Source organism: Acinonyx jubatus, chromosome C1, assembly GCF_027475565.1.
Source record: "Acinonyx jubatus isolate Ajub_Pintada_27869175 chromosome C1, VMU_Ajub_asm_v1.0, whole genome shotgun sequence".
In the NCBI taxonomy this organism is placed as follows: Eukaryota; Metazoa; Chordata; class Mammalia; order Carnivora; family Felidae; genus Acinonyx; species Acinonyx jubatus.
In genome coordinates this window covers 161,754,577-161,773,370 of record NC_069381.1, presented here as the reverse complement: position 1 = coordinate 161,773,370, position 18,794 = coordinate 161,754,577, and the positions used below count along the sequence as shown (strand labels likewise).

At 36.3% G+C, this 18,794-nt stretch overlaps 1 protein-coding gene across 1 annotated transcript in view; it reads right to left on the bottom strand.

The window, feature by feature from the left end:
• Nucleotides 1-18,794, bottom strand: part of MTX2 (metaxin 2) — a 64,275-nt gene that overhangs the window by 19,584 nt on the left and 25,897 nt on the right. The window lies entirely within an intron of this gene.

Sequence of the window (18,794 nt, the reverse complement as noted above, 5' to 3'; positions counted from 1 at the left end):
AAATCAAGGACTTAGACACCAGTAAATGTATGTATGACAGAGCGTTTATACACACTTTAAAAAATGTAAATTATCCACACTTATTTTATTCCATTAGTTTATATAAGTCAGCAATACTATGTATTGGTTTAACCTTCTTTAATAGATGACTATAAAGTCCAAATTTTACAAGGTATTGCTTAATTCCACTATTCTTTCCAGGATCTTCATCTTTGTCTTAGAGGAAAATTCTCAAAATGTTATTTTTGCTACTTCCAAGTTCTCTCTTATATACTCAGTATTCTAATGTGTAGCTTTATGCTTACCAATTCACTTTTTAAAGACATAAGTTGTTGGTTTTCACTTTGTTTATAGTAACAAAAATTTCACAAGCAACTTAAATGTCTAACAATAAAGAACAGGTAAATTATTTACGGTGAATCCAAATCATGTAATGTTATGCAATCACTTTTTAAAAATCACGAATTGGGGCGCCTGGGTGGCTCAGTCGGTTGGGCGTCCGACTTCAGCTCAGGTCACGATGTCGAGCCCCGCGTCGGGCTCTGGGCTGATGGCTCAGAGCCTGGAGCCTTCTTCCGATTCTGTGTCTCCCTCTCTCTCTGCCCCTCCCCCGTTCATGCTCTGTCTCTCTCTGTCTCAAAAATAAATAAACGTTTAAAAAAATAAAAAATAAAAAATAAAAAAAATAAAAATCACGAATTGTATCTTCACACGAGGCTGCACGAAATAAGTTTATTTCCCAGACTTCCTTACAGCTGGATGTGACCAATGTCTAAATTCTGACCAATGGGACTTAAAGTTCTGGGCAACGGCTGGGAAGTTTCTTCAAAAATAATGGATATGACCTCTCCTCTTTTTTTCCTTCCTGCTCACTGGAATATGAAAAGGATGTCTACAGCCACAGCAGTCAAACCCAACCATGAAGCAGAAGCTGAGAGAAGATGGCAGAGCAACAAGGGGAAAGATGCCTAGTTCCTTGGTAATCACCGAACCTAGATTACCTGTGTTTATAAGAAAAAGAAATAAACTTCTATCTTTTCAAGTCTCTACTATTTTGGGTCTTCTATAACTCCTAGCGAAACCTAATTCTAACTGATGCACCAACAATTACTGTGTCTAGCTTTAAACCCCACCTCAACCAATCAAAAGCTGATTCTGTGTAAGTGCACACTGTCATCTAAATACCATAACCTGTGCTTCCAATTTATAATAGTGAACTACTTGACTGACCCACAGGTATAGACTAGGATCAAAATTATGTGGAAGGCTTATTAAAACACAAATTGTTCAGAACGGAAGAATTAGAGACAGTAAGTATCAACAGCTCTTTCAACAAGAATGGATGAGAAGAAAAGGAAGAAGGGGATTAGAAGGATCTTCCTTCTATTAATATGTAGTGGTACTCGATGAGGGAGAAAGGTTGAGCTTGAAAAAAAAAAAACAGCAAAAACACACTGAAATGATAAGAAACAGGGAGAACAACAGGCATACAAGATCCATGAGAAGGTAAAAAGGGATGTAAGAGCACAGGTAGAGGGATCTGGTTATTTGTCAGAAAGCAGGACAGCTTGCTACTCCAATGCAAGGGGTGGTCAGTGTCAGTGGTAACTACAAGATGGTGAGCAAGAAGGACAAGAAAATGAGAGTGCTCACATCCTGTAAAATGGGAGAAGAAATCATCTGCTGAGAATGAAGGCATAAGGGGATTGAGGCCTTCAAAGAAGAACAAAAAGAATCTGAAATATTATCTTAACATTATCTTCTCAAATGTTTGGATAATATTCCCGTTAACAATTACAATACTCTAAAAATAGTAAATATGGTATATTTTGCTAAACTAAATGTATAGTGGTAACTGTACTAATCTTTATTCCAAAAAGCTGTATTTCACCAAAAAAAATTAAGCAAAATGGTAATGTTCTGCAATCAAAGCCATGTTTCCAGTCCTGTGAATTTTTAACTTTTTTACTTTTTTTTTTAATGTTTATGTATTTTTGAGACAGAGAGAGACAGAGCATGAACAGGGGAGGGTCAGAGAGAGAGGGAGACACAGAATCCGAAACAGGCTCCGGGCTCCGAGCTGTCAGCACAGAGCCCGACGCAGGGCTCAAACTCACAGACCGTGAGATCATGACCTAAGCCGAGGTCGGACGCTCAAACGGCTGAGCCACCCAGGCGCCCCTACTTTTTTACTTTAAAAAAAGGTTAGCAATTTAGCAATGCTCAATTCACCACAGACCTCAATTGATGACACAATTCTAGTTAGCCAAAGATTAATTTTACATTTACTACAATTAACCTTCATCCTTCGTTCAGAAGAAATTTTATAAATTAACCTGCAGTTTATAAGGAAGTCTGATGTCACAAACAGAACATTTTATCCAAATATTAAAAATGCAAACCAGAACATTACCATAACTGTCTTTGAGAATATAAAAACTTTAAATCCAAACCAAGCTTTGATCCAAACAGTATTTCTCCTTTATCTTGTAGGATGGAAGAAAATTTCTGAGAGGTCCCAAAATAGAATTTTCAATTTTCGCTTTCACTTTCAATCTCCTTCTTAGGTTGGAATGATACACCAACCTAAAACACATTTTATTTTCAATTCTGAAATTGCAGTCTGCATATTTTTATTCCCATGTGAATCCAAAGAAAAATGTAGTTTTAATTATAATAAGAAAATTAGGGTAACTCAGCTAACTCCTATTCCTCCGCTGGACACTTTATTCCAAACTAATTCAAGTGATTAATAATATAAAATAATCTGCACCAAAATCTTAGCACATTCTATCAGAATAATGTTCAATAACTGTGCTGTCCAATATGGTAGCCACCAGTCACCGGTGGCTATTTAACTTAAATTTAAATTAATTAAAATTCAATAAAATTTTTAATTCAGTTCCCCAGTCACACTAGCCACATTTCAAGTGCCCTATAGCCACATGTGGCTAATAGCTACCATATTTATTGGTATGAACATTTACATCATCACAGGAAGTTCTATTAGACAATACAGATCTACAGCAATGGTAATCAGTGCACAGAAGACATCTTAGCAAGACAGGCTGACATCACCTGAAAGTGATCAGGCTAAATATTATAAAAACAATCTGCACAATATGAGAGTGTTCATAAACTCTGCAATTGATCAATCAACTTTTGATGACAGTGACACATTAAGCACCGTAATATTTTCAATTAAAAAAAAAAACTAAACTAAATAGGGTTTATTCTGAGCAACTCCAACTGATAAAATGAGATAAATTTATTAACATGTGAAAACTAAGAATTTAAGAATGAATAAATTAAAACTACAGCCAATAAATATATTTTCTTTGAATGGTAAGTTTTTTTAATTTTTTTTTTCAATGTTTATTATTATTGAGAGAGAGACACAGAGCATGAGCAGGGGAGGGATACAGAGAGGGGGGGGAAATAGAATCTGAAGTAGGCTCCAGGCTCTGAGCTGTCAGCACAGAGCCTGACGCGGGGCTCAAACTCACAAACTGCGAGATCATGACCTGAGCCAAAGTCAGTCGCCTAACCAACTGAGCCACCCAGGCGCCCTGAATGGTAAGGGATTTTTTAACACACACACACATATACACACACAGAACCCAGTACCTGACTTCTAAACTCTGAAATTTAATAAGCCTGATGTAGTTTCAACATATTAAAAAAATTAAATTCATAACATCAAAAAAAATTCATTGAAGCAATGTTGCTACATTTTTTATTTCCTAAAAAATATAAAAAGTAATACCAGATCATGGATAATTAAACATAAAGAACTGAAGTTACACATTTATCTCTGTAATCCTCTAAAAATCTACCAAAATAACAGTGAAGAAATAGAAAACTGATAAACCCAGAAAGACACAAAGAAGGGGAGAGGAGACCAAAGCAGACCAGAAATATCTGCCCATTTTTGTCAGATGGAAAGCAGACTTAGGGCAGAGGAAGCTGAAACCCAAGAGCATGCAGAGGAAAAAAATCAATGTGTCCACATCACAGAAACTAGGAAGATTCCAAAACTGGAGGCACCACGTACCACAGAGGGTGGAGGTGAGGTAAAGGACTAAAAATAAGAGTGGCTGAAAGTGTGTATAAGTATCACACAACTAGTCCACCCCCAACCTGGTAGGAGACAGAGGTCCATTCTCTGAAGAAACCCAACCAGAGAGACTCCTGACTCAAGGCTCAAGCAGCACAGCAGGGCGGAACTGGGTGGGTTGGGGCTGTTACACTGAAAAGAGGAACATGAAGGCAGAGTGTACGCACAGACCAAAGAGACCCACAGCACCCCCTCTCCCCTCTCAGCTCTCACACGCTGGTAACGAATTTGAGTACCTCCAAGATAAGAGAGATAACTATAGAAAAGCCCTACAAATGCTGATATGATAGTAGGGGTGGGAGAGGTTGGGATAGCCGCCAACAAAAATGGCAGCTCACTGTGCAATCAGTCTACAGTGAAGTCCACACATCAAAAAGTCCCTCATCTCCCCATCAGCTTTTTAGTGTCTCACTCTTAAATATAAATTGTTAGGACAGATCAATAGATACTTGAGGAAAGCCTCGAACATAAAATACAGAGCCAAAAGAAGCCACAAAAAAGGAACTGACAGGAAACAAAAAATACAGAGAAGACAACTTCAAAGAAAAATTATGATGGTTAATATTTATTTAGCACTTACTAGGCACCAGGTACTTGCATAAGAGCTTTGTCCGAGCGGTAGGTACAACAAATATGCCTCTTTTAATATGGGAACACACAAACATATAAAGAGGCTAAGGGATCTGAACAAGCATACGGAAAGGAAGAAAGGAAAGGAAGGAGGAAAAGAGGGAGAGAAGAAGGGAGAGAAAGAAAGGAAAGGAAAGGGGAAAAAAGGAAAACGAAAAGTGAACCATACAAAGGACTGAGCAGATAAATGACAATGACATTCAGTGTCTCAAAGAGCAACTCTGAAAGCTCGACGGTAATACAAGGGCTTCAAAAAATCTTGTCAGCCTAAAATTCTACATGCGGCCAAGGTATTAATGAAATGTGAAGACAGAATAAAAACAGTACCACATAAGCAAGGTCTTTACATTTTTATTGCCCATGTATCCTTTCTCAGGAAGCCAATGAAGAATGTGCTGTACAATAAAAATAATAAACCAAGAAAAAAAAAAAAAGAATACAGGATCCAGAGAATATGGGGATCCAACAAAAAAGCAGAAAGAATTCCCTGGATGATGATGAATAGCAGTCATAAGAAAACAGCCCTGCAGCCAACAGAGGAAGGAACTGTTCCAATTAAAGCAGAAGGAACAGGAGTTTCCAAGGTAGTATTTCTGAGAGAAAAGACAAAAAGGATCTGATGTATTTGGCCACTGTGAGGGGGAGGAGTATAGATCAGTCAGAGTTTAAGAGAGAAAACTACTCAAATAAATTAAATAAAACAATTATTAACCCAAGGGGAGGAAAACCATAGAGAAAGAATGTGTTCATAGTACACTGAGCCACTCAATTGAGATCAACACTTATATTCTAATTATAATGTAAACACTGAATATTAATTTAATCCAAAAAGTGAAAACACTATTGGGAAGATGGAGGAGAGGGAGGGGAGTTGTAAGAGGAGAATTGCAAAATTTTTAAATGAAGTAGTAACATAAGCATCTTACTTAAAAATACAGAGGTAAATACCTGGAAAAATAATACAGCTAAAAGAAATGAAAGTAGTTATCTCTGGATATCCAGATTTGGGATAGGAAAAGGATAGGACAGTGGACTGTTTTTGTTTGTGACAAGCCTCTCATATATTACTCACTGGTGGGAGTGTAAATTAATCCAACCACCTTGAAAATGTTTGGTCATTTCTACTAAGCACATGACTACCCTATCAGCCAACAATTCCATTCCCAGAAATATATCAAAAAGAAACAAGGCATAGAGCCACTAACATACACATATACAAAAATGCTCTTAAGCAGCTTGATCCTAATAATCAAATACTGGGAGCAACTCAAATGTCTATTAATATTAGTAGCAAACTTGAATCTAAAATTCCTAACTCCAGGGGTGCTGAGTGGCTCAATCAGTTCAGTGTTACGCATCTGACTTCAGCTCAGCTCTTGGTCTCATGGTTCGTGAGTTAGAGCTCTGCATCGGACTGTTTGCTATCAGCACAGAGCCTGCTTTGGATCCTCTGCCCCCCTCTCTCTGCCCCACCCCCCCCAAAACTAAACATTAAAAATAAATAAATAAAATACAATTCCTAACTCTAAGCTAAAAAGGGTATACAATGTCACCAATTGCTATTATGAGAAAGGAAAAAATATACAAGGATTATATATTTTTCTTGACTCTGAATTCTTTACAAAGAGCTTTTACTGAGAACTTTTAAATCAGAGAAATTCCAGAAACAGTCCCAGAAGATGATACCTACAATACTCCATAAAGATTCTAAATTCTATGTCTTCAATTATTACCTCTGAATCATATCTTCTGGGAACCATGGCTCAGATCTTTTTGCAAAAACTGGTCTTGAAGAATAAAATTTATTTGCATGTAAGTGAAAGTGAAGCCAAAAGTATAGAGAACAAAAAAAAATCTGTTATCAGTCAAGCAGACCATTACAAATACCTTAAATCCTAGATTCAAAAGTTGTTATTGTTAATAATAATGCCATTGCTTTGATTAGATTATAAGACTAACAGTTTAAATGTTGGGAAAACCGTTTCAAATGTTGTACATAACAGAGTATCAGGAATACAGACAGGGATCCCATTACAGTAATCTTTCAGTAACATGGTGACAAGCTTCTGATTCTTCTCACTTCTCATTTCAGATTCCTCTGTCTTCTAAAACTAGCGTTTACTCTTGTAATTCCCAGTTATATGCCAGATAATGATTATCAGCTCAATAAATAAATGAACAAACATGAAAATCTCAACAATACATCAAATCACAAAATGAAGACTAAATAAGTCTAAAACTCAGTAAATCTTCTAGTTTTCCTCCTATGTGAATTTTTTTGATGTAGCAACAGAAACTCTTGATAATAAAAACATTTTTTAAAAGTCTGCTTAGTCATAACATAAAATTTATATTTAACCACTAGCTGGAATATGAATCAATGCAGTTTTCTTGAAGGGTAGCTTAGCAACATCTATGAAAATCCTAAATGTACATATCTTCTGACCCCACAATTGTATTGTTAGAAATCTATCATATGGACATATATGCCTAAAATCATGTAAGATATATGTTAGGATATTCATGCCTAATCCCTACTTATAGTACAATTATACTATACTTATAATATTTATACTTATAATAATAGCCTAATACCCACCAATAAGAGACTGATTCAGTAAACTGTGGTGAATCCATCAATGGAATATTTGTAGTCTTCAAAAAAGAATGGTGCTCCAAAACCTATAAAAAACCTATAAAACTCAGGGCAACGGAGTGGCTCAGTCAGTTAAGCATCCGACTTTGGCTGGGGTTTGATCTCATAGTGGGCTCAAGCCCCATGTCAGGTTCTGTGCTGACAGCTCAGAGCATGGAGCCTGCTTCAGATTCTGTGTCCCTCTCTCTCTGCTCCTCCCCCCACTCCTGCACACTCTCACTCGCGCTCTCTCTCTCAAAAATAAACATTAAAATTTTTTTAAAAAGAACTTCTCGGGGCGCCTGGGTGGCTCAGTCGGTTAAGCGTCCGACTTCAGCTCAGGTCACGACCTCGCGGTCCTTGAGTTCAAGCCCCGCGTCAGGCTCTGGGCTGATGGCTCAGAGCCTGGAGCTTGTTTCCGATTCTGTGTCTCCCTCTCTCTCTGCCCCTCCCCCGTTCATGCTCTGTCTCTCTCTGTCCCAAAAATAAACGTTAAAAAAAATTTTTTTTTAATAAAAATAAAAAAAAAATAAAAAGAACTTCTCAAACTCAACACCCAAAAAAACAAATAAACCAGTGAAGAAATGAATAGATATTTTTCTAAAGAAGACATCCAGACGGCTGACAAACACATGAGAAGATGCTCAACATCACTCATCATCAGGGAAATACCAATCAAAACCATGATGAGATACCACTTCACACCTGTCAGAATGGCTAAAATTAACACAGGAAACAACAGATGTTTGGAAGGATGCAGAGAAAAGGGAACCCACTGTTGGTGGGAATGCAAACTGGTGCAGCCATTCTGGAAAACAGTGTGGGGGTTCCTCAAAAAGGAACATTACTCAGCCATCAAAAAGAATGAGATCTTGCCATTTGCAACAATGTGGATAGAGCTAGACTGCATTATGCTAAGCAAAATAAGTCAGATAAAGGCAAATACCATATGATTTCACTCATATGTGGAATTTAAGAAACAAAGCAAATGAACATACAGAAAGGGAAAAACATAAAGAAAGGAAAGCAAACCATAAGATACTCTTATGGAGAACAAACTGAGGGTTGATGGAGGGAGGTGGGTGGGGGGTGGGCTATCATAACAAGAAGGACACTTGTTATGATGAGCACTGAATGTTGTAAGTAAGTGATGAATCATTAAATTCTACTCCTGAAACTAATATTACACTATATGTGACCTGACTAGAATTTAAATAAAAATTTGAGGAAAAAAAAAGAATAGAGTTGCTCCTCAACCCAACTTCTTATACTACACTCCAAAAGACATTTCTCATCTGGAATCTTCTGTATGGCTACTGAATGACATGAGACAACATACACCAAATGCAAAATTGCTTTTTGTGTTATTTTTCTTCTAAAGGGCCGGGGTAAAACATTAAAACACAGCTCAATAAGGCCTACAAAAGGCTAATTTATGTGGTCCAATGCATAGCTTCCTGTGAACTAACTTGATAGGAAGACACAATTCTAAATATCTAGAAGAATGAGTGGGAAACATTTATGCATTCATCCCCATACTCAACACATATTTACTGCGCAGCTACTATATATCACAACTGTTCTAGGCACTGAGAACAGAACAGGGACCTTAAAGTCTCGGCCTTCACTGAGTTTACATTCTAATGGAGAGAGATGATATGCAAATAAACCTGAAAATATGTATGGTGATTCCTATTTAGAAATACAAAGCAGTATGAAGGTATTGCTATTATAAGTAGAGTGGTCAGATGAGGGCTCACCAATAAAGTAACATTTGGGCATAAACCTGAAGAAAGTTAGGGAGCCTGCCATGTTCAAAGGCACTAAAACAGTCTTATGCTTCTACTGGTGTCTGAGGAACAAGACCAGTCTGACAATGCAGATTAAGGAAGTGAGTGGTAACAGGGAACATCAGAGACAACCAGGAGATCATGTAGGACTTACAGATACTTGTAAGGATTCTGACTTTTACTTTGCATGAGAAGAACAATTACAAGAAGGTGCTCAGCTGAAAACTGCTGGAATCTAACATTTTAAAGGATTATAAGCAGTTATACAGAGATTAGATTGTAGACAGTAGAAGCATAGAAGCAGAAGCACTAGTTAGAAGGATTCTGGGGGCGTCTGGGTGGCTCAGTCGGTTGGGCGTCTGACTTCGGCTCAGGTCATGATCTCATGGTTCACGGTTCAAGCCCCGCGTTGGGCTCTGTGCTGACAGCTCAGAACCTGGAGTCTGCTTTGTGGATTCTGTCTCCCTCTCTCTCTGTCCCTGCCCAGCTCATACTCTGTCTCTCTCTCAAAAATAAATAAATAAATAAATAAATAAATAAATAAATAAATAAATAAATAAGTAAATAAATAAAACATTAAAAAAAAGAAGAAGGATTCCGCAATAATCTAGGCAAGAAATGGTGGTGGCCTGGATTAAGAAAGGAGTGCTAGGGGGGACAAGAAGTCGGATTCTGGCTACATTTTAAAACTAGGGCCAAAAGGGTTTGCTGACAACTGGATGTGGATATAGGAAAAAGAGGACTCCAAAGATGGCCCAAACTTTCTGACATAAACAACTACAACAATGGAAATGCCATTTACCAAAATAGGAAAAAGTGCAGGATGAGAAGGTTTTGGTGGGAGAAGGGAGACTTAGGAGTCTTTAGATGGACTGCTCTAACGTCACTTCCTTGTCAAACTTTTCTGACAGGCAATGACTAGGAAACAACTCTATTCTCTTTTCAAAGACCTGGTCACGAAGGCAGTTCTACGCTTTGAAACCAGATAAGCAGATTCTCCTGAAATGTTGAGAAGCCCAACCTTAAAGGCGACCCACACCCTTTTCTTTTGTGGACAGAGGTGACAGAAATACCTACAAATCAGTAATAATCTTTGTCAACACTTTCCTGCAAGGATGGTAATATTGAGGTGTTAAGAAACGGGTAGAGCTATAGTTACTTATGCAGAATAAAAACACAACCAAGGATAGTTTTTATCTTTGATCTCTTCTGTTCCCTGCATCTATAGCCCACCAAGTTTAAAAAGTGAAAAGTCAATACCCAAAGTATAAAAAGAACGGACATAAGTCAACACCAAAAACACCAAATAATCAGATTAAAAAGTGAGCAGAGGACCTGAATAGAAATCCTTCCAAAGAAGACATACAGATGACCAACAGACACATGAAAAGATGCTCAACATCAGAGAAATGTATATCAAAACCACAGTGAGATTTATCACCTTTACACCTGTCAGAATGGCTAATATCAAAAAGACAAGAAATAAAAAGCACTGGTAGGGATGTGGAGAAAAAGGAACCCTCATGCACTATTGGTAGGAATGAAAATTGGTGCAACCACTATGAAAAACAGCACAGAGATTCCGATCCAGTCATTCCATTACTGAATATTTACCCAAAGAAGGCAAAAACACGAACTCAGAAGATATAGGTATACCTATGTTCACTGCAGCATTATTTGTAGTAGCCAAGATATGAAAGCAACCCAAGTATCCGTCGATGGATGAAGAAGATGTAGTGTTTGTATACACACACACACCATGGAATATTACTCAGCCATAAAAAGGAATGAGATCACTTATATGTGGACTCTAAAACACAAAGCAAATGAACAAACAAAAAACCAAAGATTCCCACAAATACAGAGAACAAATTGACAGTTGGCAGAGGGGAGGAGAGGAGGGGGATGGGTGAAGGAGAGTGGGAGATACAGGCTTGCAGTTATGGGATGAAAAAGTCACAGGGACAAAAGGTATAACACAGCATTATATGGTGCTGTACCTTATGGAGAATTACGAGCCTTCAGGAGATTTAAATTAAGGACACAGGTCATATAATTAATATAAGGTAAGCAGAATAATATTAATGAGAAAATCCAACAAAACAAAACATTTCAAAAATTACGCATACCTAGTTGAACTCTTTGTTCCCAAAGAAATATACTAAAAATATCTCAGAAAGGATCTGGAAGGGCAAACTTAATGAAATTAAATTTAAAGCTGAAAAAAATCATCAATTTCTTTTACAGAAACAAATATGATGCTATCTGACAGGAGAAGGAAAACAGAATCTGCAATATTAAGAAACCTGAAATATCAAACATCTTTTAATTGCATTAGGTCAACAACAACAAAAAACAAACAAAAGGGCAAATAAAAATATGCAGTTCATAAAACTATGAGAAGGGAAACACAGCTAGCCAACAACAGGCCTGCCCTGTCTACTACATTTGCACAAGGAGGATGCTGCCTCATTGACATTCTGGCCTACCATCATTTAAAGGAAGGTGACTTTCTGTTGCTGACTCATACACCATACCAATGACTGGGTGACCATTAGCACATTCCCACTCCTTAATTGTCACTGGTTAAGTGCCTAGCATAACCTAATGGATCCTAACAGAGTACAGACTTAAGAAGCATACTGTTTGAGAAGACTAGAATGCCTTTTGAAAAATGAAAATCCTCTGCATCAATTTTAAGAATCAGTATAGACAGAACAGTAAGACTTAACAGAGCAGATGCCTCCCAGCGAGCCATCTCTGGGCAGGATCTGACTGTTAGAGAAAGGTCCTTTACCTGATAAGCTTTCTTCTTCTTTTTTTTTTTTTTAATTTTTTATGCTTATTTATATTTGAGAGAGACAGTATATGAGCAGGGGAGGGGCAGAGAGAGAGACAGAGACAAGAACGTGAAGCAGGCTCCAGGCTCTGAGCTGTTAGCACAGAGCCCGAAATGGGGCTCAAACTCACAAGCCATGGGATCATGACCTGAGCCGAAGTCGGACGCTCAACAGACTGAGCCACCCAGGTGCCCCAAAAAGTACTTTTTTAAAAAATAAGATAAAGAGTAAATATATGATTTCTGGTTTACAGTACATACCTTATATAAAATCTTTTAAACAAGGCAAAAACAACTGAATAAAGATGTTTTGATATTGACATAAACGCTTACTTTATGAATAATTTTTCAAAGTCCACACATTGACAAAACTGATAAATTATTGATAACAGGCCTCCCCTCCAGACTGTAAGCTCTATTAGCACACACTGACCATGTCTATCTTGTTCACTGCTTTATCCTCAGCATACTATAGGCTCTCATGTAACACTTGCTCGAGGAATAAGCCATAGATATGCACAATAAATACAAACATACCTAAGTTTGTAGAAAACTAGTAAACTACAACAAAGACTAGCATTTTGTTATTTTATGGAACCAAAGATTACTGCATTAAAAAGTTAGATGTAACTCCTGTTAAATTCAGAGTTATTTTTTAAAATCAATAAAATGACAAATATCAGTAAGCAGATATTGTTTTAGAAAAATAGTTACAGGAATTTCACTTAAAAAACATTATCAGAAACCACAATTCAATGAGCAGAAAAAGCTTTTAAATGGAGCAAATCTGGTACCAAAACCATGAAAAGCTAATGAAAGCACGTATGAAGACAGATCACAACAGAGAACAGATCTTCCTTAATACAACTCTCACCTGAAAACTACCTTTGGAATAGTTGACTCAACTTTAGATACATCAACACCTGACAGCTGTAGGAAAAAAATCAAGTTCAGAAGGAAAGCAACAAATAAAGATAACCAGAATAGGAAAAGATACAAGCTCTCCCTGTTAGAATTAAATATAAATAAAAGTTGTAAGGTCAATATTAAGCAGAAGGAGCGATAAACTAGTCAAAAGGCACAGAAAGAATAATTCTTACAACCCAAGAACCTAAAGCAACACCAGTTGCATATTTGGCACTCAATGAACAACTTGGGAATAAAGAAAGGAAACTACTTTTTTTTTTTTTTTTTTGAGCTCCTATAACGAGTATTTTAAAGTTTTATATTTTACAGATAAAGATTCCCAATTGAGAAAAATAATAACAACAAAAGCCTACCAAATTTTAAATTCTTAGGATAAGCTAAATAGTAGATGTCAGGGATCTAAAATGTATTCATTTTGATAAACTAACAGTAACTCCATATTGGATCATTTACCAATAAACAGCACCAACTATTCTCTTTCCGCTTCACTATTCCAAAAACAAAATGAACATTTACTTGTCTTACAAGTTAAATACACAAGAATACTCTTTGCCGTTTAAGCAATAAAATCAACATTGCTTGCTCATAAAAATATAAAAATAAGGGCGTCTGGGTGGCTCAGTTGGTTAAGCATCCGACTTCGATTCAGGTCATGTTCTCACGGTTCGTGGGTTGAAGCACCACATCGGGCTCTGTGCTGACAGCTCAGAGCCTGGAGCCTGCTTCAGATTCTGTGTCTCCCACTTTCTCTGCCCTTCCCCTGCTTGCACTCTGTCTCTGTCTCTCAAAAATGAATGTTAAAAAAATTTTTTTAAATAATATAAAATTTTAAGGAACTGTTCTTAAGTTTTTAAAAGATCAGGTGCTTTATACTGATTAATATTGTGGAACTTAAGGGATTATAAACATAGCTTCTAAATGTATACAGATCACATTAACAAAGTTACCAAATTCTAGATAGGGAAAAGCAATTTTCAGTCTAACCATGTAAAGCTATCCTTAGACAGCAGACCTCCGGTTTTCTTTCTTAGGACAAAGCTTCTATTCATTTCATAATTAAATTTGAAATATTTCACGTAAGAATTCCCTACGGACTATTCGAAAACATGCAATACCATTTTCAGGGCACAAAATGAAAATGGTTCTGATTTTTAATTCATATCTTGTTTTACCAGGACACAAAAGAAAATCTGTGACAACAACCAAAGAATTATTTTCCCCCTTACTGAAGAGGCATGTTTTAAAATTAAAAACCATGAACAAATCTACGTACAAAATAATTCATTTTTTACATCAAACAGCTGCAGACCCTATAATTGAAATAATGTATCTAAGGTTACAAATGAAAAGTGTTAGGTATCATTCTTGAAGTGACAGATTAAGTTCCTAATCCAGTTAAAGTAATAGCCATATTTGTAGTTTAACATAAATTAAGACCTTAATTATATTTGTGACTATTTTAAACAAAATAACAAATTTCTTTGTACCTGAGAATGTAATTTATAGCAAAGCCAGGTTCATTTTCCAAACCAATCTATTTCACACTGCAGAAGTACTCTGGTATAATGGTATAATGTAATTCTTGTTGTAGAATGTTGAAAGAGTAGATACACTAAGAGCACAGAAGAGGTTTGAAGATAAATGAAGATGCTATTCATTCAAGGGTAATTTCATCTTAGAACTATATGAAGGATGTTTCGTTCACACAGGCTAGTCTATGGCCTCAAATTTAAGTGTATTTTCAGCTCAAATATAATGCTGCTAGATCGATTATGCTGATACTGTGTATCTAATAATGAAGAATTCTAGCCTTTTTCTATTTAAAAATAGACTGCCATTTTTTCATCTTACTGCTAGGTCTTCATTGTTCTGCTTAATAGCAACAAATTTTAAAATCCGCTTGCTATTTACTTTTTAAACAGAAAAGTATATGGTTGACATTCTAACTTGCAATCTCTCCTGACTGCAGGAAAGCGCATTTTTGCTAAGTTAAAGAGATACTTAGGTTAGCAAACCATTACCCTACAAAACCATTTTATTTCACTAATTACTAAAACTGACAACTCTAAAAGCCACCTAACTGTATTCTGAATATACTTCACTCTCCCAAATCCTGTAAGACTAATTTAAATGTTTTATGTATACCATACCATTCATATGCTGAGAAATTAATACTGAAAATGTTTTTAATTTGCTAAATTCTGTTTGTAATTTCAGGTCAATTTTAATCATTTCAATTTAAATTATCTTTTCTGAAGATCGCATTTTATATACTTAAATCCTTAAAAGCATAAATCACCAAAATACTTTAATACTCTTGGTCTATAAAGGTGATATGACATTCAATCTGAAGAATTTAAATTCAGTGATATCAAGGAAGCAGCCTGTAGCCTCCATTTTTCTCATTTTAGAATACTGAAAAGGATTTCACAAGTCCCCTTATGTAACAAACATTCCCTAAATTCCCTCTATCTCTAAGCTTTCCTTCCCCCCGTTCTAATCTTGAAAGAAAATACAGAAGCCTCATTTTGCAGCAGATGATTCAAGTGGGAGAGATAAACAAATGTCAAAAAACTTTAAGATGCATCTATTTAAAGAATGTTTTTCATAAAAGTGTCCTCTTAATTCTCTATTAAAATATATCCACTGGTGTCATCTTTGTCAGGTTTGAACTGACACCTAAAAATTGCATACGACCATAGCCAATTTGTTTAAGGGAAAAAATCTATCCAACCAAACTGAAAATTCAAAATCATTTCCTCTACAGCTGTCAAGGTACGCTGTCCACGGTAGCCATCTGAATGCCATGACATGTTTACAGTGGCTCTATTTTCATAATCACTGTTATTTCTCCAGTAGATCAATGGACTCGCGGCCCAAAGGAGAGAGAGCTACTCCTTTCTCCTGCTCTTCCCAATCACTACATGAGGATATTATCATTTAACTGCTAATTAATATGCCCACCTAAAAGGCATCATTTGCTAAAAGGAAAAGGCAAGGGTCAGCTAACAATTTATCAGCAGATCTGACATGTTAGTGTTCATGGCCCAGAATTAACAGGGCCTATAAAAATGTCGACTTTTTAAAATGATACAACATATTCAATAGAAAGAAAACAGGTGGGGTTTTTTTTGTTTGTTTTGTTTTCTGTTGTCTTACCTTTCATTTTTAGGGACAGAGTATTTATCCACAAAAAAGTAGGGAAAAACTAGAAAATTAAGTAGAATAGTGATATTTCCCTTAACCGGGCTTAAATGTCATTCTTACAGGAAGTGAGTATACAAACTAAGTGAAGTAAAAAAGCAGCATTCTCTTTTATGCAGCGTTCTAATAATGATCATCAGTTTGAGACACTCCAAAAATAAATTCAAACTTTTACAATAGAGTAAGCCATACAAAAAAGGAAAACAGGTTTCTTTTTAAATTGGATTCATATATAATAAACAAAATCCCTTCTAAAACTTGCTAGAAAGTAACATTTTATTATATGCATTCACAAAATACGTATTTATAAATCTTTGTAGTCAAAATAGGCTCTAATTCAACATCATCTTGTATTTCTACTGCTATTTCTATTGCTTTCACTGTTTTCAAAAGAACTTCTCGTTTATTATCTGACTTGAGTGAGCTTCACAATAACTCATAATATAGGTAAGACTGCGTTTATCACATTTCAGGGATCCAAAAGCTGAGAGACATTTATTTTTCACATCTTAATGTAATCTATAAATTGCAAGATACAGCTTGCTAAGAAATGTCAGAAGTGATTCTTGAATTAAATGTCCACTTATTTTTGGATAAAAATTCAAAGACCTGCATCACTGGACTGGACTGCTATGCTACAAAGTGTTATGAGCATGGATTCTTGACTCCAGACTCCCTGGGTTGGCACTCCCGCCCTGCTAAGTACCACCTATGTAAGTTTGAGCCACGGGCTTTAACTTCTTAATTTGTACAATGGCAATAATAATACTACCTACCTCCTAGAGTTGCTGTGAAAATTATCTCTGATACCTGAGGTACATTTAACAAGACCTGGCACATGGAGTAAGTGCTGTGGAAACTTCAGGTTCGGTTATTATGGTTGTTCTCACTAACATTGCCTGCAGGATGCGGATTACAATAGCACTACCTCATTTAGTTGTTGTAAGGACTGAATGAGTTAGTAAGAATTAAGTGCTCAGCATAGGGAAGAGCACGTGGCAGGTACTCAGCCAATGCTGTTGCTGTCGGTTACCTCCACGATTTGTGGGCTCTGTGACCTTGGGCAAAAAAGCTTTCCTTCGTTTCAGTTTCCACATCTTTAAAAATGAGGTTCCTAAGAGTACCTTCCACTAGGGTTATGGGAAGGACAGAATGAGATACTTCACATAAAAGCTCTCAGTAGAATGCCTTCATCAATAAAAGTATTCAATACTTTTAAAACAAATCTTATTCAGTATTTTTTAAAAAATACATTGTTTGAATTAAAGTATTCAATATTAATAATTTGGACACAAATTCATATGTGTCAAAAAAAATTCTTAAGCCTAACATTGATTTTAATTACTCGGGTGTGGTTGGACATCATAAAGCTTGCAAACTTGCATTCCTCCTGCTGACATGGATTATATACACTCCTGTCAATGAACAGGAGAGAAAGAAATAATAACCAACATTAGCTGCGTATTTACATTACACCAAGTACTTTTCTAAGTGTTTTTTCTATATATTAACACATTCAGTCCTCATGACCTCCAATAGAATAGCTTCTATTGTAACTCCCTTTTACAGATGAGGAAACTTGAAACAAAAAGTAATGTTTATAAGGCATGCTGTATTTGGAAGAGACCAACTGCTCATTTCACTTGTACAAAGCATATTCCAAATCAGTAAAGGCCTAAACTTCTTGAAGAAAATAAGACGTTTTTTATAGAAAACTTGCAGGGGAGTTCATATGTATTTGCTTACTGTATTTCTAGACATATGCTGTTCCATACAAGAGCCATCAGCTACATGTGTCTACTGAGCACTTGAAATGTGGCTAGCACAAACTGGGATGTGCTGTAGGTGTAAAATAGACATCAAATCTTGAACTGAATATAAACAAAAGTAAAACATCAGGGGAGCTTGGGTGGCTCAGTAAGTTAAGCGTCCGACTTTGGCCCAGGTCATGATCTCCTGGTTCATGATTTCGAGCCCTGCATTGGGCTCTGTCCTGACAGCTCAGAGCCTGGAGCCTGCTTCAGATTCAGATTCCCTCTCTCTGCCCCTTCCCCACTCACATTCTGTCTCTCTCTCTCTCTCTCTTTCAAAAATAAACAAACATTAAAAAAAATTCAAAAAACAAGAAAAACCTCCCATTAACAAATTCTGTACTGATTACATGTGAAAATGATAATATTTTGATACACTGGGTTAAATAAAACATTATTAAAGTTAATTTCATCTGTTTCTTTTTATCTTTTTTAATGGGACTATTACAAAATTTTAAACCACGTATATGGCCGACTTTACATACATTATACATCTGTCAGACAGTGGTTTAGGTTTAGGAAGTAAGACAATAGTAACAGAATTATTATCAAAGTTCTTTTCCCAAACACACACACATAGATTGATGTATATATAGATATACATACATATATACTGCTACACACACACACACACACACACACACACACTGCTCATGAGAACCAGAGGAACATGCTACACTAATATGTCACTACACTCAACATACAAGATTGTTATATGACTAGGCAAACACTTCAGGTAACACCAAAATTTGTGAATGAGGGGGGAAAAAGCAAATCTAAGAGGAAATATCAGCCATGGGAAAAAAATTTATTTTCTTTTAAACTGAAATCATAAGGGTTC